At 38.9% G+C, this 22,743-nt stretch overlaps 1 long non-coding RNA gene across 1 annotated transcript; it reads right to left on the bottom strand.

Annotated features, from left to right (window-relative positions):
• Positions 1–14,223: 14,223 nt before the first annotated feature.
• On the bottom strand, positions 14,224–15,178 carry LOC145116760 (uncharacterized). The gene is made up of 2 exons (XR_013712288.1): positions 15,053–15,178; positions 14,224–14,656 (listed from the first exon to the last, which is right to left on the bottom strand). It is a non-coding gene; the product is annotated as an uncharacterized LOC145116760 (long non-coding RNA).
• Positions 15,179–22,743: the final 7,565 nt, after the last annotated feature.

Raw genomic sequence — 22,743 nt, forward strand, 5'->3', positions numbered from 1 at the left:
ATGTGCTGGATAAAGCTGTATATGGTCTGAAGCAAGCACCGAGGGCCTGGTATGAAACTTTAACTCGCTTTCTGAAAATGTCGAAATTTAAGCAAGGTTCGGTTGACCCAACCTTCTTCCGAAAGAAAGAAGGCGAACATCTAATGATAGTTCAGATTTATGTCGATGACATCATCTTCGACTCCACGAATCCTAGGTTAACGGCTGAATTCAGGAAGTTGATGTAGACTAAATTTGAAATGAGCGCAATGGGTCCGATTAATTTTTTCCTTGGTTTGAATATTAGATAGGGACCAGAAGGTATTTTTATCAACCAGGAGGCCTACACAAAGAACTTGCTGGAAAAGTTCGGTATGACGGGAGATTCGAAAGTGAAGGTTCCTATGGCATTTGGCACTAAGTTAACACCATCTCTGGAAAAACCTGCTGTTGACATAACACTATATCGTCAAATGATAGGGTCCCTTATGTATCTAACAGCTAGTAGACCGGACATTATGTTTTCTGTTTGTTATTGTGCCAGGTTTCAAGCAAATCCAAGAGAACCTCACATGGTGGCAGTGAAAAATATTTTTCGTTACCTGAAGCGAACCTCGTCTCTGGTACCCTGCTAGATCTGGACTTTTTATTCAAGCTTTTTCTGACGCCGATCTTGGAGGATGTGGTCTGGACCGAAAGTGCACAATTAGTGGATGCTAATTCCTTGATGGTAAACTTGTTAGCTGGCAGTCCAAGAAGCAAACCTGTGTGTCACTTTCAACAGCCGAAGTTGAGTATATATAACTGCATCATCCTGTACCTCTCAAGTAATATGGATACAAAGCCAGCTAAGAGACTATGGACTAAGTATGAAGAAAATTCCTCTCTATTGTGACTCAGAAAGTGCGATAAGAATATGTCACAATCCAGTGCAACACTCAAAGACAAAGCATATTGCACTAAGATATCATTTTATCAAGGACCATGTAGAAGATGAGAACGTGGAAGTATATTTCGTTCGGTCCTCTGATCAACTGGCTAACATATTCACTAAATCTTTACCAGAAGCAAGCTTCAATAAAATTTTACAAGGCTTGGGAATGATGGAAGCAGAGTCGGTACCGAATTCTCAAATCTCACTCTAAAATTAGACAGGCGAAATAGAGCGAACGCTCGGTCTATTTCGGTGTTGGAGTTTTCGGGAACCGAAATGAACTGAACGCTCGGCCTATTTCGGCTCCATAATTTTCGGGAACCGAAATGAACCAAACGCTCGGTCTATTTCGGCTCTGGAATTTTAGGGAACCGAAATGAACCGAACGCTCGGCTTATTTCGCTTCATTCTTTTAAGGTTTGGTTTCGGTTGTACATTTTATTTATTCTTTTAAGTCCATTTTATTACTCTATTTTCTCTTACTCTATTTTTTAAGAGTGTTTTGTGTTAATTTATTTTTTATTTTATTTTTCTGTTTTTACTATTTTTCAGAAAACTTCAAAAATCCAAAAATATTTTCTTATTATGTTTTTATTATTTTTCAGAAAACTTCAAAAATCCAAAAATATTTTCTTTTTCTGTTTTTATTACTTTTCAGACAAATTTTCAAACTCCAAAAATATTTTTCTAAATGTTCTTTTTTTTTTTTTTTTTTTTTGTGTGGTGTGTTTGTTTGCTTGTTATTTTAATTAGGTCCCAAGTATATCAGTGCAACAGAATTTGGAGCTAAGGCAGGTATGATTCTCTTCATCTGAACTAATTAAGAGTCCCTAGAAGCATGTTGATGCATGTCGACCGAAGCCTCTAAGACTAAGAGCAAGGCCTTAATGATTCGATCTATACCTATCGTTTCTTCCCAATCTGGCTGTTAAAATCAACTCCAGTCAAGAGCTACCTTACTCTTCTCAAATGAGTTAAGAGTTTTATGCTTTGTCATGTTTATATAGCAGAGGTACTTTTGGTTCTTTAACTACCCTCCTTACATTCTCCATCAACTTTCGGTTCACCACTGCAACCCTTGAGACTCTCGGCTTTTACCACTGAGGTTTATGGTTGCATAAAATCTGTGTTTGTGATCTTAGATACGTACACCACGTGCTGAGTGAAACCCACAATCCAACACCAACACTGAATTGACGGTGAACCATTATATTCAAGATCTTACTTGTTACCTAATGAAATCTCATTTTATTTTTGAGTGGTCTTTTATGAAATTGTCTCACACCAAGGAATTTCTTCCCAAAACGATCCCGTTTGTTTTTGTTTTTGAGATTTATATACCATCTTTAGTCACAGGAAAATATATCCAACCTACTTGTTCAACAGACCACATTGGTCTCACAAGTACTTCTTCCAACGTTCGGTCTTATGTTAAGATTCGACGTTCGGTTGAAGCTAAGCCAACCTTAGCCTATTAATTAAAAAAAGCCTTTCGGTGTTTCTTTACAAGCACTCGATTGTATTTTCTCGGGAAACCAAGCAAGCACTTCAAGTCTCTCTTGACTTTGAAGGAAGAGATTCATGCTCGGAATCATTTGCTTTATGTCTTCTAACAGACATCACTCACATCCTATACACTTTTTGCTTTATTTCTTTATCATTTGTCACACTATTGCACGGAAATTTTTATGATTTTCCAACATTCTGGTTGTTGTGTATTTTGAATCGTTCATTGTTTAGATTTTGGGGTAATTCAAACGACGAATTGAGGATAAGATTTTGGGCGCGTGAATTTGAATGGTTCCTAAACCCATGCGTGCTGACGTATAACTGGGAGAAACCAACCTGTCACATAGCGCTTTTTCAGGCGACATTTCAGTGACCGCGTCATTATCATGATGATTCTTTCTCTTTCCTGGCAATGATATATAAAGGGTTTCTAATTACATTTGTCTCTTTTACCAGCAACAAACTCTCTCTATATACAAGGCGGTTTACAACTATTCATCTTCCTCCTTACCTCAACAACGGCGTATTCCTCCTCTGTTGAAGATCAAACTGCTTCCTCCTCATTGCTCTCAATCAAGCCATACCAGAACATGATCATTCAACTCAACCCTTTTCTGTACGATTCATACATGCTACAAGTGGTTGAATGCTTGAAGTACTCTCCTCTGGTTCTCGCACTCACACAGGTGGAATCCGTCCCAATGTCACTCTTATCGCAAGTCTACACTACTGCCTCATATGACAAGAATAAGGAGAGGATTTACTTCCAAATCTTCTCTCACAAGGCTTCAATTTGAAAAGGGCGATTATGTTCACTATTACAACTTGCTATGGACTCGTCTGTAATCTCACCTGATTTCATAACCACAACCCAACTCTTTTCGATGCTTTACGAGATCGGATACACTGATTTTCTTACCATAGTCACTAAAGTTAAGAAGTCATGCTTACCACCGCAATGGAATGGGTTGCTAACTCTTATCAACAAGGGTTTGGCAGAAAGGAGTGATGGGTCTGATGGTACCAGCAAGGGTTTTCTGTCCATTTTATATGGTCTTTACAATAGGATAAATCTCGACTATGGGTCGATTATCTGGTCACAGGTGGTGCAAAGTCTCAACACTTCAACGAGACATTCTGAAATTTCTTGTGGTCGCTTCTGGACTATTATCACACGTAGGGCAATTGATTCTTTGCAAATTCCGGTAATGAAGGATGCCCTGGTCTCGTCTGTGGCTGCTTTTCACACCAAGAAAATCATCTTTTCTGATTCCACAAAGTTCCCTCACAATGGCTCCATACCTGAGACGATGTACAGGTGTGTCTCAGCCGAAAGTAAGGTGATGGCTGATTATCGAAAGCTTCCTCCCAAGGAGCCGAGGGTATTGACTCCTGAATAGCACGCTGCTTTGGATGCTGTGGAGAAGCCTGGAAACCGAGGAAAAAGGGCAACTACCAAGAAAGGAACAACCGACGATGCCTCGTCTAAGCCTGCCAAATCTAGGAAGCGAAAGGCTGAAAAGGGTGATTCTTCTAAGCCAAAGAAGGTTAAAAAGATGTCGAAGAAATCCAAGAGTCCTTCCCCTTCGAGCTCAGACAATGATGAGGAGGATGAAGAAGAGGAAATTCATCATCATGACTCACCGAGAGGTAACACCCCTCCTCGATCATCAACTCCAACCGAACCTCTTAATGATAAGATTCCAACACCTCCTCCATCTCCACCGAAACCAACAGTTCCAATTTCAGTTGCTACTATTCCCCCACCTACCACATCTCAAACAATAACTTATATTCCACCACCACCACTAGTTAGTACCATACCTATTTCTATAACTCCTATACCACGTCCTATTATTTCCCAAGCAACTACCACCACTAGAACCCAACCGATAGTAAACGTCAACGTATTTGATACGGGGGCGAATACTGAAACCGAACCTCCTGTTACTTCTAAACCTCTTTCACCCTCACCTTCAACCGATTCCGGTGCCACTCTCGGTGGTGATAATGTTTGTTTGACTCGACTTATTACAGTCCCTATCGGCTTCCCACCGACGATGATGAAGAGGCTCCTGTCACTCGTCAACAACTGCAGAGTATTGATGAGAAGCTTGATCAACTGCTTGCTGCTAACAAGTCCTACAATGATGTTGTGCTCAAAGCTTTTATGGACACCGCTTTTGAGCAATATACTGGGGCCATTGACAAATCGACGATGGCTGTTGACGCTTCTACTTCTTCTTGCAAGAAGGCTCTTACTGAGGTTTCAGAACTTGTTCATAGTTCACAGATTTTTCTTGAATCACTCAAAGGGCATGTTGATTCCAATGCAGCCAAAGTGAATGCTTCAGTGTATTCCTTATCCAAATCACTTCAAGAGGAGCAAACTAAGTTTGAGGCTGTTCGTTCGTCTATTCAAGCTGAGAATACTTCTCTGCTTAGTTCATTAACTTCTCATTTTTCAACACTCCAAGCCGATTTAGCAAAGGAGAGTGCCTTAAAGGAAGATCTTGACCGCCAAGCCTCAACTATTGAAGTTCAGAAAGTGCAGTTGGCTCAAGCTGAAAAGGAAATCTCATTGTTGAAGACTGAGCGCGCAGTATTCAGAAGCTGTGCTGGGGATGTCAAGGATATGCTTACCAACCTTCTTGGTGCTCATGATCCTATACTTACTCTCACTATAAGGAATCATTTGACTTCAAAACTTCTTCCTGCCCTTGCAATGTTACATGAAATGAAGGGTGTTTCGGAGAGATTCGTACCTCCAAAACAAGGGGGAGAAGGTCCTCAACCGAAGGTTACTGTGAAAACCGAATCTTCTCAACCGAAAGTCACAGTTAAAACCAAACCGAAGGGTAATGAAGCTTCGGGTTCCGGGAACCAAGATAAGAAGAAGGGAATTGATGATGACAGTGATGAAGAAGAAGAGCCAATTGCTGAGGCCCTAAAAAGAAAGAAAAGGGACAGAGAATTGGATGAAACCCTAAGGGTTGCGAAGGAAGCTGAAGAAAGGGAAAGAAAGAACAAGGAAGAGCAAGATGCTATAAACTGCAAAAAGACCTTGTTTCCTCTCTGGACAAGAGAAATATTCATCAAAGAGGCAATAGAGTTTCGAAGCATCTACTGGCTGGAACCTGTCGCTTCCTTTGATTGTGAAAATTCAAAGGATTCACAGTTCGATATGCCTATAACACGAAAGGCATTTACATTTCATTGTTTTGATTCGAATGTTGAAGTTCCTTTCCCTCATCCTAAAGTTGATCGCGAACTTATTGATTTCTATTTGAAGTTCGGTCAGCCTCAGTACTTGACATGGAGTGCACAGAAGATTGTTACTGTCAAGGTACTGAAACCTTCGCCTGCCGGGAAATTCATAAATTTTAGTTTCAAAATCACCCGAGGATCAGCAAACTCGGTTTCGGTTATTTCCCTGGCAGATCTTCCAAATTTGAATCCTCATGATTGGATCCTGTTGTTTAACATTCTGCTCACCAATCCGAAAGAATATGAGCCGATCCTGGATCATTTGAAGAGGATGTTGGCCTCCTATATCCATGAAGTAGCTGCAATGGATCAGGAGATAGCTAAAGTTATGAAGAAGAAACCGAAAGTTAAGCCAACAGAAAAACCTGGAGATGTGAATAAAATGAGGATGGGCCAAATTGATTCTACACATCTTACAGTAATGTTCACAAGAGGCGATGCCAATCGTTTTCTGTTCGCTCTTGTTTATAAACATCTGTTCTCAACAAACTGCTTAGAGCACATTATCAGACTCATCCATCGGTGCAAGCAGAATTCTGAAGCAGATAAGAAGAACTTCACAGACATGCTTCGGTGGTACATTACTTTTCGTCATCATATATTGGCCATCATACCGAAGGTGTTCAAGACTGTAAAGAAGTCTTCAGTAGGTCAACCGAATTGAGCTTTCGGTTCCATTGACGCAAAAGGGGAGATTGTTGGGTATTATATGTTGCGTCATGGGCTTATTTTGTATACCCGGATTGGGCCTGTCCATCCGTGATTGTCTTGTAGGGTTAAACTATAAATAGTGCATGCATGTATGCATTAGAGATCTTCTTGCTTATCATCATTATTGTTTTGTAACCCTAAAACACCTCTACATTCGAAGTTCTTAATCGAGCTCTTTTGAGGTGTTAAAGTTTAATCATTCGACATCTTTAAAGCCATTCCTGTGTTCTTAATTACGTCTTTAATTGTTTATCTGCTTAGAATCTATCGATCCTACTAGAACATTGTTCTAACACAGCTACATAAGCAACATGTGAAATAGAGAAGTTTCCATTGGTGAGAGTTCCATAACCACGAATTTGAGAATTGGAGTTGTTGCCATATGTCACGAAACCAACATTTGGAGAAAGCTTTAAATCTCGCAGAAAATCCTTATGCCCCGTCATGTGCATGGAGCAAGCACTATCAATATACCATATTGTTTCTTGCTCCGAAGCACAAAGTGCCTGCAAAATTAGTGAGCAATGGAGTTTTTAGGCTCCGAGTTAGACTTTGGGACGTAGGCATGGGCTTTGGACCTTTGACATCCGGAGGATTGGCAATTTTTGTTACCTCCGGAATTGGTGTTTTGTTGACAGATGTTTTGATTTTCCATACAAGATTTTTCTTTAAAGAGTTTGAAACAGTGGTTCTTGTACATGTGGATTTGTTTGATGACACGTTATTTCTTGAAATTCTAGGTTTAAAAATTGTGCCATCAGATTTTGCAATAAAGACAGATGAAACATTTTGAGGTGCCGGTGAAGTATTTCGGATGGTTTTGACATTGGCATTGACATGAGCTTGAGGTGAATTGGAGCTAAGGACTTACTTAGGTTCTGGATGAGCAAGAGGTTCGGAAGGTCTTTTTAGGATCCTAGTGGGAACAAAAGAATTTTGACTATGAGTGGAGACATGAGAATTCCGGGATGAATTTGGTTTAGAGTTAGCAAGGAACCTGGAATTTTGTCTAGTCTTAACTTCCTTTTTGTAAGCATTTCTAGATTCTACCTTAGGATCTACAACATCTTTCCTATTCAACATTGGTTTTCTCTTAGAATGAGGAGAGGATCTAGAAGTTTGTCCTTTGGATGGATTTGTAAACTCAGGAGTAATGGGAACCAATTTGGTCTTTGAAAGCACTAAAGAGTCTGATTCACATGAATCAGAGGACACATGGCTTGAGACTTCAACTTTATCATCTAAAGATGCACAGACAAACTCCGAGGCATTGATTTCAGTTGTTTCAGGAATAATTTCCTCAATCACACAGTTGTTTACGTGATTACTTTTAGGAACATAGTCTACACAATTTGGAAGACTATAATGCTATTCCGTGGCCCGATTCAGGTCCAGGTTTATCAGAGGCGGAAGAGGCGTGGAATCAGGACACTTGACAACTATTGGTTTGAACTCAGGAATTAGGGACTCAAAAGGTCTTTTAGTCTCCGGAAGAGGTGACAAGGGAGAAACAGGGGTGTCCGAATGTTTGATGTTCGGAACTTCTCCCATGAATGTCAAATTTTGCAATTCCTTCAGGGGACTAACAATTGGTTTCGGAAACTCACTTCCGAGACCAGGAGCTTTAGACCATGGATGACGAAAATTATGAGTCATCCGAATGTCAGCTTCAAGCATGTCTACAGAATTATGCAAAGCATCTATTTTAGCATTGAGACGTTTGTTATCAGAAATCAAAATATTTCGTTCAGAATAAGTGATTTCACATTTATCTTTCAAAATGATACATTCATCTTTTGACATTACAAGTTTATGCTCCAAAGACTCGATTTTCAATTTCTTATCCTCAAAACGTAATGTAAGACGACTTAGTTCACAGTCCTTCTTCTCACTGGCTTCTATGGCAGACTCATAGACTTTATAGATGGTGTTCATATCTATTTGGATCTGGGTCAGATAAGGTTCACATAAAGTCAAATCAAAATTATTATCAGAGATCATGGATTTTACCTGCTGAACGATGCTTCGACCTGGTGGATCGTTAGTGGCCATGTAGCAGTAGTGAGGTTCAGCAACATCATCTTCATCTTCGGACCTAGAAGACCAATAACCTTCATCACATTCAACCGTTTGTCTTTCCATCAAACACATGTTTCTTCCAGTCACCAAATCATCATCATCTCCGGATGACCAATATCCTTCGACATCTCTTGAAACCGTAGTAACAAATGCCTTCTCACTTTCAGACATTTCTTGTGCTCTTCGGACATAGTAAGCTGAGTCTTTGACCTTTGGTTTTTGTGGAGCATCAGCTAGACAATCTTTAGCAAAGTGGTTTGCATGACCACATTTATGACACAATATCTTTGGTTTGTCTGATTTGGAATTTTGAGAAGATTCCTGAGCGGAGTTTGGTTTAGAGGTTTGTTTTGGTTCTGGAGAGGAATATGGTTGAGGATGGGTTTGGTGAGGAGCACTGAATCTGTTTTGGTATGGTTTGTAAGAGGGATTGAACGGAAGTTTGTATTTCATTGAGAGTAAGGCGAACTCTTGATGGAAATGGAGTTCGGAATCCAAGGTTTCGGAATCATCGTCAGGATAGATGTGTGTGGGTAAGGTGGTTAAGGATTGCTGAGTTAATGGAATAGTAGGTTTGTAAGGTTCCAGAGCAGGTGAGTTCGAAATGGTTGATTCAAAAGAACTGGTGATAGCAAGTGGACCTCCTGAAAGTTCCCTTAAGGTTTGAGCAACGTTTGATTCATGTCCTTGAAGCTCATCAAAAAGTTGATAGAGTTTTAATTTTTTCAAGGAACCATTGCTTTGAAGACAGGATTTTACATTTCCCCATCCTTTACCAAGACTGTTAATGAACTTAAGATTGTACTCAAGAGGAGTTCAAATAATCCCATGAGCAGTCATGTTATTGACAACAATTCGATATCAGTTGGAGGCTGAGGCTACAGATTCACCTGGAGTAGTGGTGAAGGTGTCAAAGTCTTTGACAACCGGGGTGAGGCGCTTGTCCTTCATATTTTCGGAACCTTCAATCAGATCCTGAAGAGTGTCCCAAATTTCTTTGGTTGATTTGCATAGCTTGATATGCTCAAAGAGTGATGGAGGAACACCAAACACCATTTCTGAGAAGGCAACTTGATCAGCATGCAGCTTTTCAATATCATCTGCAGTTAGAGGGGTTGGACGAGCTTCATCCTCTTGCATGAGCTGAGCACTTGCATCTCTTACAACTGTTCTTACGGGAACATGAGGGCCTTCTTTGACGGATCTCCAGATTTGTTCACCCTTCTCTTTGGCTAGTAAAAACCTTTCCATTCTAACCTTCCAATGATCATATTCTTCCATAAGTAGCAATGAGGCACGTGTAGGGCCACCCACGCTATTTGCGATTTGCATTGAAATCATTTGCTGAGGATTTGAAGCAGCCATTGAAGTCAATATATCTTCAAGCTTAAGTGGTATATAGAAGAACTTTTATCCTTAACAAAAAATGGTTGAAATACCAAGCTAAATTCAAACCAACTATAATCTGATCTTATGGATTCAAAGGACAACCACTCAAGCTCTGATACCAATTGTGAGAACAAGAACTATGCGCAGGGACAAGGTTTGAAAACTCAAACCTTGAGTGAATGCTTGAGATCAATGTCTGCTTGATAATGGATGTTCAAGTCTAGACTGGAAAGACTAGTCAAGTCTTAGATAATCAGTTCAACAAATGATCAAGACATTAATTGAGAACAAGTAGTAAATGATCAAGGTAAAGTTAATAAATGAAGAACAAGAAGAATGTTTTAATGTGATAAGAGTTAATGCCAAAAGTAAGTGAAAGATCCGTTGTTGACTTGTATTGGAAGCTCCTATTTAAAGGAGTGAATGTTACAGCGAATAAACCTAAGTGTTTACATAAGACTGGACAAAAAGACATAAGTCTGACATTCTGATTGTCCTAAAGCAACTTTAGACTAAGTCCTATGAAACGTTACATCAAATACAAGACAAAAGTAATAAATGCACAAAAGACAGAAAGACTTCATTCTGAACAAGTATTATTCTGGAGATGAAAGTTTGATCCGGATCAGCATACATTTCGGGCATCAAGATTAGCTCCGGAATGTGTTCCTCTTCAAAATACTTCTCCTCTTCTTTTCTCCAGCTCCAGACAGGTTCTAGATTACTTTTCCTTTCGGAACCAACACACTTCGGAATATGTACTTAGGATTGCTAGAGGTTCACTTTCAGGTTCCAACATCAGCTACAATTGCAATTGGAGGACTAGAATCTTGAACACCTTCTGTCTCTGCAAACTTTCCAAATTTAACCAATTCGTTTAATCCTTGAAAGACGACCTTGGTTGTTTTTCTTGACTGCTTTATAAGCCCAAAAGTGTTAGGACCCAAGGCTTTCATATCCAACGTGTCAGATGACTTCTCAAGCTGAGGATATTTTTCATTTAATATCATTTGATGGAACCTTGAATACATCAAAAACACATCCTTCTTTTTCCCCTGAAGATTGCGTTTCATTTCTTCAAAGACAAATTTTGAAAAATTATAATCCCAATCCATTACTAAAGCAACAATAGTCGAGGATGCAGTCTGACTAATTTCACCCGAACCACCCTTCCTTCCAAAAATGCAACTTGCAAAGTAGTGTGCCAAAAGCCTCTAGAAAGCTGGCAGCAACTTCTTGATGGTAGGGGGATATGTTCCTTCATAACACATTTTCTCAAGAGCTTCCCTCACTTGATCCGCAGATGTCACACCCCCGAACCAGACGGCGGAAACGTCCGGGGGCTCGTGTGACTAACAATTGAATAATCATCACAATGAATATACATGAAACATAACACCTTCATCACCAACATTACATATTACAACCAACATTGTTCACATCAAGTACATTGTTAAAATACATAAGTTCAAATTGTTAAAAGTAGATAAGTGATGTTACATAAAACAAAACCATACACACTTGCATATCTTCCAGCTTAACGATTACCTGAGAATAAAAGTTATTTTGAAAACGGTCAACATATATAATGTTGGTGAGTTCATAAGTATATTTGAGTAAAAGTCTTTGTATCTTTCATAAAAACCCAGAAAATCCGATATTTTTTGTAAAATGTCTGAAAATGATGTGAAAATCAAGTATAAATGCATGTGTGAATTTCATAGTTATAACTTATATGAGTGTAGTTTAGATTCATTGTATTTTGAATAAATGATAATTGTATATGAATAATTTCCCCAGAAAATCTGATATTTTCTGTTTTATAACATCGTCTAGATTCTTGTATCGTTAAATAAGTCATTTTGCATTGACACAATTAAAGAGTATATCTTCAAAAGGTTAAACTTTTGGTATTGAATCCCTATATGAGTCGTTATAACCATGCATGATAATGACTAGGTTGCCCGTCTTGGTATTTTTCCAAATGCCGGTCTTGCTAAGGATTTTGTCGCCCTAGACTGTCATAGTCTAGCTGTGGCGAACAGCTAAGGCGTGGGGGTCACCCTGTATAGATCTATACACAAACTCCCGTTTTCCTACCAGGAAACTCTGATTATAACTACAGGCTACGATTGTACACTCGGAGGTGCCAACCGACATGTCTCACTAGATTCTCAACCCCCTTTTTGTTCCATGTTTAATGTTTACGTATATGTGGTATGTTTTTGTATTCGAAAGGTACATATATAAGTATACGAAGTTTAATGATTACACAAAGGTATAGTTACGGCCTACTAACATGTGAAATTTCCATTCCAAGCCCTATTAGCATGTAATTACACCACAAAGGCCCAATAACATGTAAAAAGGTAATTTAGGCCCAATAGGCATGTAAATGGACCACAAAAGCCCAATAACATGTAATCCATACTTAGGCCCAAATTAACATGTAAGTGGGTCGCAAGACCCAATAAACACATCATGGAAAACATTGGGCTCAATATACACTTAATTGGGCCCTTTGGGTCCAATGGCCAAGTAACGTGTATATTAGGCCCAAATAATAGTTATCGACGTATTCCGTTCGTTTGTATTATTTCGTTGTTTGTTTTAGCTCGGGGTTTAATAGATTGATGATAAAAATCCTCTTTTCGTAAAAACGACGTTTTTGGCCAATAACCCTCCAATTTTTAATTAAAGCCCAAAGTTTTGTAAAAATGACACTTTAGTCCATAATTTATAAAAATTTTGCAATTTTGTCCTAATTGTCTAAAATTTACGGTTTAAGCCCAAAAAGTTATATTTTCACATTTAGAACCCTGTTTTGCCGAAAAGTGCATTTTCATCCCCTTGTTTGTAAAAATTTACACTTTCGGCCCAATTTTGGAAAATTTTACATTTTTGGTCCACTTTGAAAATAAATGCTATTTTCACCCCTAAATTTGGTTTATTTACATTTATGACTCAAACTTTGGCCAAATAACATTTTTAACCCCAAAACTTCATTTTTTTCGGAAACTGTGCCTAAAACCGTGAGGCCCAAAAGTTTTGGCCCATTAAGCTTAAATTTGCATTTTTGGCCTTTTTTAAAGTATCTTTAACATAAAAGCACCTTTTTATACATGTAGGATCTGTTTGGCCCTTATAAAAACATGAATGTCACTTTTTGCCCTTATCTTTTGTTTTCTTGACAATTTTGACCTCTAACAAGGTTTTTGTTGAAATGTTTTGTATCTTAAACATGTAATCACTTTTGGCTTGATAATGTGATGTATATAATGTCATAGTTCATAGATCTTTTCTAAATAATACTTAAAATTTCACGATTTGCTAAGATCTAACACCTTATTACCAAATACACTAAGGATTCACACAAAACATGCATATGACACATAGATCTACACATTTTACTTGCATTCTCCCCCAAAAATCATATGAAAACCGAAAACAAGGGGGTATGAACTCACCTTTGCTTGATGTTTTGGTTTTTGAAGAAGAAGTGGAAAGGATTTTTGGTCTTAGCACACCTTTGTTGAGGATCTCGAGTTTATGAAGCTTCTAAGGTGTGATCATGGAATAAAACCATGTAAGAAGGAGTTTTTCATATTAAGATGTAAGAAGATACTTGTGTTTGACAATAACTTACCAAAGATTTGAATGACTTGATGAAGATCCTTAGAATCCTAGCAAATTTTTGAGATCTTGGAGGAAGAAGGTGAATGATTCTTGAGAGTAATAGAGACAATTTGATGTAGTGTGTTTGTGTGTTGTGGCTCTCGGCCGAGAGTAGAAGAAGAGAGGGGAGAGAGAGAGTGGTGAGGTGACTAGCATGGATTTATGGTGGTCCTTGCATGGATACATGATGAATAAAATGGAGGTGACACCTCCAAAGTCAACCCCCCCCCCCCCATTTCACTTGTCTTTTTTTTTTTTTTTGATTTATACATGGACCGAGATTTTAGGCCAAGAAGAAATGGTAGACTAGTTTCGGCCCATTAACTTTAGCTTGGATCTTTGGATCCTAAACATAAAAATTTTCGGCCCATTGGGCCCTTGGAAGCATTCACGACCCAAATAGAATAAAAGAATGGGCTTATGGCTCACTAAGGTTAATTGGATTAGTTATGGCCCAATAAGGCCCATTAGGGTTAGAATAAATCATTCTAGACCCAAATGGTCCAAAATGTTTTAGATTTATGAATTGGGTTCAATTAGGATCCAATTAGGGCTTCTAAGTCCAATAAAGTTGAATTGGGTGCTTATTGGTCCATTAGGCACAATAAGAAATTTCTAGTCCAATATGGACTCAAACTGGGATACTTAGGGTTTTTAGACTCTTTGTTGAACATAATTGATGAATCTAAATGAGCATTGAGTGAGATTTACTTAGAGTACGTGTTTTACAATAGATGAACGGTTACATAGGAATAGAATTTCCTAGCTAAAATGCTAGTTGTGACAGCAGAAAACTCAATTGGAAACGCAGGAGCATCACCAAACTCAAGCACTTCATAGATAAGTTGCTCGGAAAGAATTATTTGAGTTCCCTTTACCATTGACTTAATAGCACCAGCTTCATCTTCTCCCACCTTGTTAATTGACGCATTCTTCCAAATCTCAGTAATCAGATCTTTGTAGATAACTGGATTAGAACGCAAGGCATGAGAGATCCTGCAGTTATTTAAACCCACAATCAAAGATTTGAATTCTTTGTGTGCGACAGGTGGATCCGAGAGATATCCTATGATATTGTGGGATTCTACGAATTTTAACTGGTCCGCCATTTAACTGCACTAAGCAAATTAAATAAGAACAACTAAAATATTTATTAATTCAATATTTAAAAAATTTAGTCAATTAATATTTTTGGAAAGTTTATTTTGGTCAAACAGTGTTAAAATCGGTCAAGCCAAGAGTTTTCGGTGGAACTTTAATTTAAATTCAATTTGACCAAGCTGAAATCGGTTTCACCAGTATAAAATAGGTTTGACCCGGGTCAAGCCGAATACCCGGCAGATCACCCGACAAAACCCTTTTTAAATTCGTGACCACATTAAAATCGGTTTGACCCTTTTTCAGTCTTCGTCGGAAATTCGTCGTCGATCATGCCGATACCTTCGAGATCCCTGTAAAACTCCACACAAGAACCATAATATATGAACATTAGGCTCGAAATCTGTATACCTATTCAGAACAGCAGTCAATCGAAATAAAACTCGATGATACCAGGACGATGAATAGTTTAGGATTTTTGAGAGGTTTTGAGAGAAAAAGGGGTTTTGAAAGAAAAGGGTTTTGATGTGTTCGGTGAGAAACTGAAGAATGAAGTGAAGGAGGAAAAAAATGAAGCTTTTATATCTAGAAGGTTTAGGTTCTCGGTCCATGGACACGGTCCATTGGGCTTAATATTAAAATGACAAAAAAATATAAACCATTTGATTCGAAGATTAAAAATAAAAAATAAAATCTAAATAAACTTAAACACACTTTGACGAAAAAGTAAAATTAAGAACAATTTTTGTTTTAACTTAATGATTTTTGTTTGATTTTTCTCCCCCTAAATTTGTGCATAGAGAAAACTTATGAACAAATTTACTAAAAACAAAAATTAATGACTAAATTTAAAACTTTTGGGATCAAAATTGTCAAGCAATTCAATATCGTTTAACAACACACACACCTGCATGTTTAGATTTGGTCAATCACCGGTATTATGGTCCACTTAAACACAAAGGATATGGACAATTTTGACAGATTATAAGTGACCAGTCATTGCACCTATATTCCTAAATGGACCATTTAGCCGTCGACGACCAAGAATATTGTTGTCCACTTAATTTCAGCAGCAAGATCTACAGACAACCTATTAGATGGTTCAATTTTAGATGTACTAGAACGTGTTCCCCACTTCTCAACATACCCTCGGTAATCAAGAACTTCCAAAGAGTTCCTTACTTTAGACGAGTAGACAATCATTAAGGGAGAGGTCAGATTCAGAATGCATATGTTGTCTACCCAGGTCGGATCTTTTCCAATCACGCAGAGGAAGTAACATATGGCCAACAAGAATAGAAGGATTGAGAAGTAAAATGGTGCATATGTTGCGTTCCATGTCGGATCTCTTCCAATCACACAGAGGATACATCATATGACTAACAGATAGAAAGAATTTCATAGATAAGAAGATGCATAGAAATAGAGTTGCATATGTTGCATTCCAGGTCGGATATTCCGATCACGCAGAGGAAGCAACATATGACTGACAGATAGAAAGCAAGAAAACAATTACAAACCTACTTTATCAGAACCCCCCAGTCGCCCTATCAGTACCTGAAATAAGGAAATATATCCGTACATCGAGAACATGTTAAGCGACTGTTCTAGATACACATGACTTTAATGTATCTTGCAGATTCTCATGTTTATCTCACTGCTCAATCTACCCAAGCATAGTATTGTCAGTCCAAATGAGACTATCCAAGTCTATACTGTCAAGTCCTTTTTTGAATCCTTTGTGCCTACCAGCACATTGAACACAGAGTCTAAACAATTTTGCTTCAGTGCATTACACGAATTTCATATTGCCCTTTAGCACTAAACTTCATATCACTTCCCAAAAATACTTACAAAAGAAAACCATTTTTTTTAAAACACAAAAAAATAATAAGTTAATCTTCGAAACAAACCATTTTTAGAAAGCCTACAAGCACATCGAAACGAGCTTTACTGAATGGTTTGGTAAAAAAAATCTGCCACATTGTTATTAGTGTGAATTTATTCCAAACGAATGAGTTTACGCTCATAACTGTCTCAAATAAAATGAATTTTAATGTCAATGTGCTTGGTTTTGGAATGTGGAACCGGATTTTTAGCAATTTGAATGGCCGCATCATTATCACAAAAAATGGAAGTTTCAAGAAAGTTCAAACCGTAATCCAGTAACTGGTGTTGAATCCATATAACTTGAGAACAGCAGGATGAGGCGGCAACATATTCAGCCTCAGCCGTTGAAGTTGACACCGTTTGTTGTTTCTTGCATTGCAAAGACACCAATCGGTCCCCCAAAAACTGACATCCACCGACGTAGATTTCCTGTCAAGATCACACCCTCCATAATTGCTATTAGCAAAAGCATCTAAATCGAAATCGGAATTCTTAGGATACAAAAGAACCAGTTTAAGGCTACCTTTAAGATACCTAAAAATCCTTTTAACAACAATTAAATGAGAAAGTTTAGGATTAGCCTGATAACGATCGCATTGACAGACGACAAACATGATGTCAGGTCTGCTGGCAGTCAGATACATCAAAGATCCGATCATCGATCGATATTATGTTTAATCTACTGATTCCCCATCTGGATCTGTAGCCAACAGAGGTCTTTCTGCCATTGGAGTCGAAACAATTTTTGAGTCTTTGAAACCAAACTTTTCTAACATGTCTTCCACATATTTTCCTTGATGCAATAAGATTCTGGTCGAATCCTGTCGGACCTATAACCCTAGGAACATTGCTATCTCTCCTAGCGAGCTCATTTCAAATCTTTTCTTCATTACATCCTCGAATTATCTGCATAGCTTTGAGCTGGTCGACCCGAAGATGATCTCGTCTACATATATATGGACGAAAATCAAGTATGTATCCATTTTCCTATTGAATAATGTCTGATCGATCGTTCCCCTTATGTATCCGTGCTCGATCAGATGTTCAGTTAGAGTAGCATACCAAGCTCTAGGAGCCTGATGCAAACCGTATAAAGCCTTGTCCAGCTTGTAAACATGATTAGGAAACTTTGGATTGATAAACCCTGGGGGTTGATCAACATAAATCTCCTCCTTTAATACACCATACAAGAAGGCTGTTTTAACATCCATTTGATAAACTATAAATCCCATGAAGGAAGCATAAGCAAGAAATATACGAATAGCTTCCAAGCAAGCCACAGGAGCAAATACTTTAGTGTAGTCAAGACCCTCTATTTTCCTTAGTCCACAAATGACCAAACGAGCTTTGTTGTGCACAATCACCCCACTATCATCTTGCTTATTTCTAAACACCCAACGTGTATTCAATTTCTCGAACTGATTTAACTCTTCATGTATTGCATCTACCCAACTTGGTTCATTTAGAGCCATGTCCACACTTTTAGGTTCAACTTGGGATATGAAGCACGAATAAAGACACTCATTTACATATCCACTTTGACTTCTAGTCTGAACCCCGCTTTCTAGTGGACCAATAATGTTCCGAATAGGATGATCGCGTTGAACACTTGTTGGAATTTGATCACTGATATCATTTACATTGACTGGAAGATTTGTGATGTTATCAAAACTGCCTGCTGCCGAATTACCTCCCTCAGACTGTTTGTGATCATGAGAAGTAACTGCCATAAATTCTTCTGCGAATGGCTCTGGAAATAGAAATTCCATGTAAGTTTGTGTGGCAGTCACGAAATTGCTTGATGATGCGGATTCACTTGATGGTGTTGAATCCTTCGAGTGAACCTCAGCTTCTTTGGGAGTAATAGAGGTATCTTCAGTGACAGATATAGACTTTTGGACTAGTGAAGAAGAAGATGTGTTGGATGTAGTTGATGGGTTTTGAGCATTCTAACACTTCCTAAGTGTACATGCAACCCTAATAACCTTGGATCTATGTTTGTCTAATAATCATGCAAAGTTGAATTCCAAGGTTATATTCCTATCTACCATACATGGGGAACATTTTTAACTTGAATGAAAGATAGAATAACTTACCTTGTTGTTGATTATGATCCTTGAAACCTTGTGAGCCTAGCACCCCAAGTGTGATGCCTCAAATGCTTCACACAACACCAAATGCAAAGGAGTAAACTTTGAGAGAATCTTACACTTGCAAAATCGGCTCTAGCCCTCTTGTTTCTTAGTATAGCCTATTTTGGTGGAGAATGAGTTTCTTATATAGTGTTGACACATCTAGGGTTACACCATGTAAACCCTAATGTGTCATGACTCTTCATTTCCATGACCCATGGGTTTGTAACTCCCATGGAGCATCCATGGAGCATCCTATGGGTGGAACCCAACTTGATAATCCATGGAGCCTCTTAGCCCACTATATAATATATGGAAGATTTACATAATCTACCCATATATTTAATTAGTTATCTTTTGATCACGTAATTAATTCTAAATTAATTCTTGATCAAACTAATTAAATAATATTATTAATATATTAGAACTTATAATATATTAATAAACCATAAGTGTTATTTCTCTCATTTTAGTTTATCCAATTGCATGGTGCCATGTAACCCAAATGGACCATGTCGGGTCGGGTCAAGTACATACCAGAAATAGTTATGGACTTAGACACCTTATCCAACAGTCTCCCACTTGGATAAGTCTAATAACTATAACTGCAATACTTCAGGAACCGATCGACAATCGTAGCTCTTTCAAGGTCTCTCGGAACTGAGAAGATGATGATACGCCATTTAAGATAAGTGATCATATAATCCTCTGTTCTAGATATCAGCTGGACAAATACATGGAACAATGTCTTACTTATTGTCCAGCAGTTTGTTTCCCGATTTCCGATTTGTTTGACAAAGAACTTAATTGAACACATCAACTTAGTTCTGACCGGGCCCGGTACATAGGTCAAAACAAAATCATCGAGGGGCCCAGATATCAGCTTCTAATCTAAGAAGGAACAGATAAACTTCGACTCATATGTTTGTTCTACCACTCATTGAATTATACACAAAAGCACGTTTTCTAACATCGAGTTACCAATGCGTTAACGTACAATCAATGCATAACCAACTCATAAGTAACAAATCATATCTCTAGGTTTGAAGACTTATATGATATTACCGTCTCACGATCACTCGAGATAAATTCCATGAAGTGATTCCAGTGAGCGTGGGTTGAGTCCAATGCTCAGAACTTATGAGCACTCATGAGTGTTGTAGCCATGTCCAACAACTTAGACCTCTGCAACCAATCATGACAGTCTTGATTCATACCTACTTCCGACATATGACCGACTGTGGAGGTTCGAATAATATGATATACCAAACATAATTATTCTGGAAGTCAAAACATGCAAAAGAAATATAGTAAACGATCGACAAGAGATAGCAACACTTTACTCATAAATAAAACACCTTTTATTCATCATCTAATGTCAATTACACTTTACAAATTTCAAGGTTATCTAACTACTAAATCTAATATCATCCTTCAGCCCTATGCTCCGAGCATGTTGGAGATGCTTAACCCGAGTCAGTCCCTTCGTGAGGGGATCTGCTGGATTCTCATCCGATGATACCCTCTTTGCCACGAGGAGTCATTCTTCTATTCGATGTCTGATGAAATGGTATTTTCTGTCGATGTGTCTGGATCTCCCGTGATCCCTTGGTTCCTTGGCTAAGGCAACTGCACTTTCACTATCACAGAAAATTTCCATTGGCTCTTTAATAGCTGGTACAACTCCAAGGTCTCCAATGAAGTTCCTCAGCCATATCGCCTCCTTTGCTGCCTCGCTAGCTGCTATATACTCTGATTCGCAAGTTGAATCAGCCACTGTCTCTTGATTGGAACTCTTCCAAGAAATTGCTCCTCTATTTAAGGTAAAGACCCAGCCTGACTGAGAGCGGAAATTATCCCTATCAGTCTGAAAGCTAGCATCACTATACCCTACAACTCTCAAGTCTTCACTCCCACCGAGGGTAAGGACCCAGTCCTTAGTACTCCGTAGGTACTTGAGGATATTCTTTACCGCAGTCCAGTGTGCCTTGCCAGGGTTCCCCTGATACCTGCTAACCATGCTCAAAGAAAAGGCTACATCAGGTCGAGTACACGTCATAGCATACATGATCGATCCTACAGCCGAAGCATAAGGTATTCGACTCATTTCTGCTATCTCAGCCTCAGTACTAGGGCTTTGTGTCTTACTCAATCTGGCGTTACTCTGGATGGGTAACTCTCCTTTCTTGGAGTCCTACATGCCGAACCTCTTCAACACCTTATCCAAGTAAGTACTCTGACTAAGTCCAATTAGTCTTTTACTCCGGTCTCTCAAGATCCTTATCCCTAGAATATAGGCAGCTTCTCCTAGGTCCTTCATAGAGAAACACTTCCCAAGCCAGGACTTAACTTCCTGCAGAGTTGGGATGTCATTTCCTATGAGTAGTATGTCATCCACATACAATACCAAAAAGCTAACTATACTCCCACTAGCCTTGACATATACACAAGATTCATCTTCACTCCTAGAAAAGCCAAATTCCTTGACTTTCTCATCAAAGCAAAGATTCCATCTGCAAGGTGCTTGCTTTAACCCATAAATGGATTTCTCAAGCTTACACACTCTATTAGGGTACTCTGTGTTGACAAAACCCTCTGGCTGACTCATGTAAACATCCTCAGCCAACATTCCATTAAGGAAAGCGGTTTTGACATCCATTTGCCATATTTCATAGTCATGAAATGCGGCTATGGCTAACAGAACCCTAATAGACTTAATCTTGGCCACTGGAGAAAAGGTCTCATCATAATCAACTCGCGGAGTTTGTGAGAAACCCTTTGCAACCAGTCGTGCCTTATAAGTGTATACATTACCATCCATGTCGGTCTTCTTCTTGAAGATCCATTTGCACCCTGTAGTCTTACGACCCGGTACATTCTCAACCAAGTTCCAAACTTGATTGTCATACATGGACTGTATCTCGCTGTCCATTGCCTCTTTCCACTTGGCTGACTCAGGGCCTGCCATGGCTTCCGCGTAACTGTTAGGTTCATCCAGACCTATCAGTGTCTCATCACTGATAAGTGTATCACCTTCCGCAGTAATATGGAATCCATAGTAATGCTCAGGTGCATTCCTAACCCTTGTGGAACGCCTCAGAGGTACAGACTTGTCAATTGGCTCAACCGGAGTTTCCTCCTCAAGTTGAGTGCTAGGGTTTGAAGTTCCTTCACCACTTGACTCTTGAATTTCTTCAAGGTCAACTTGCCTCCCACTGTCTCCTTGGCTTATGAACTCTCTCTCTCGAAAGAAAGCCCTCCTAGCTACAAAGACCACATTCTCACTAGGTCTGTAGAAGAGGTAACCAAAGGATTTCTGTGGGTAGCCGATGAAAATACACCTCTCACTTCGAGGTTCGAGCTTATCATGAGTCTCGCGTCTCACGAAAGCCTCGCAACCCCAAATCTTAATGTGGTCTAGTTTGGGTACTTTACCAGTCCACATCTCATGAGGAGTTTTGGCAACTTTCTTTGTGGGAACTAGATTAAGGATATGGGTGGCAGTCTCTAAGGCATACCCCCAAAATGAGATTGGTAGCGAAGCTCGACTCATCATGGAACGAACCATATCCAACAAGGTTCGATTACGCCTCTCAGCTACACCATTCAACTGCGGTGTCCTGGGAGGTGTCAATTGTGAGACAATCCCACATTCCCTAAGATAGTCGAGGAACTCTGAACTAAGATACTCACCACCTCGATCGGATCGAAGCATCTTAATGTTCCTGCCCAATTGATTCTCGACTTCCTGTTTAAATTCTTTAAACCTTTCAAAAGTCTCTGACTTATGCTTGATTAAGTAGACATATCCATATCTACTGTAATCATCAGTAAAAGTCAAATAATAACGATTAGCATCCCTTGTGGCATATTTGAAGGGTCCACACACATCCGTGTGTATAAGATCCAACAAACCTTCACCCCTCTCACAAGAACCTGTGAAGGGTGACTTTGTCATTTTTCCAAGTAAGCATGATTCGCAACTATCATCTGACTTTAGGTCAAATGACTCCAAGACTCCATCCTTTTGGAGTTGGCCTATGCGTTTCTTGCTTATATGTCCAAGACGACAATGCCATA

This window comes from Lactuca virosa, chromosome 5 (assembly GCF_052849685.1).
Source record: "Lactuca virosa cultivar CGN04683 chromosome 5, Lactuca_virosa_CGN04683_v6, whole genome shotgun sequence".
Lineage (NCBI taxonomy): Eukaryota > Viridiplantae > Streptophyta > Magnoliopsida > Asterales > Asteraceae > Lactuca > Lactuca virosa.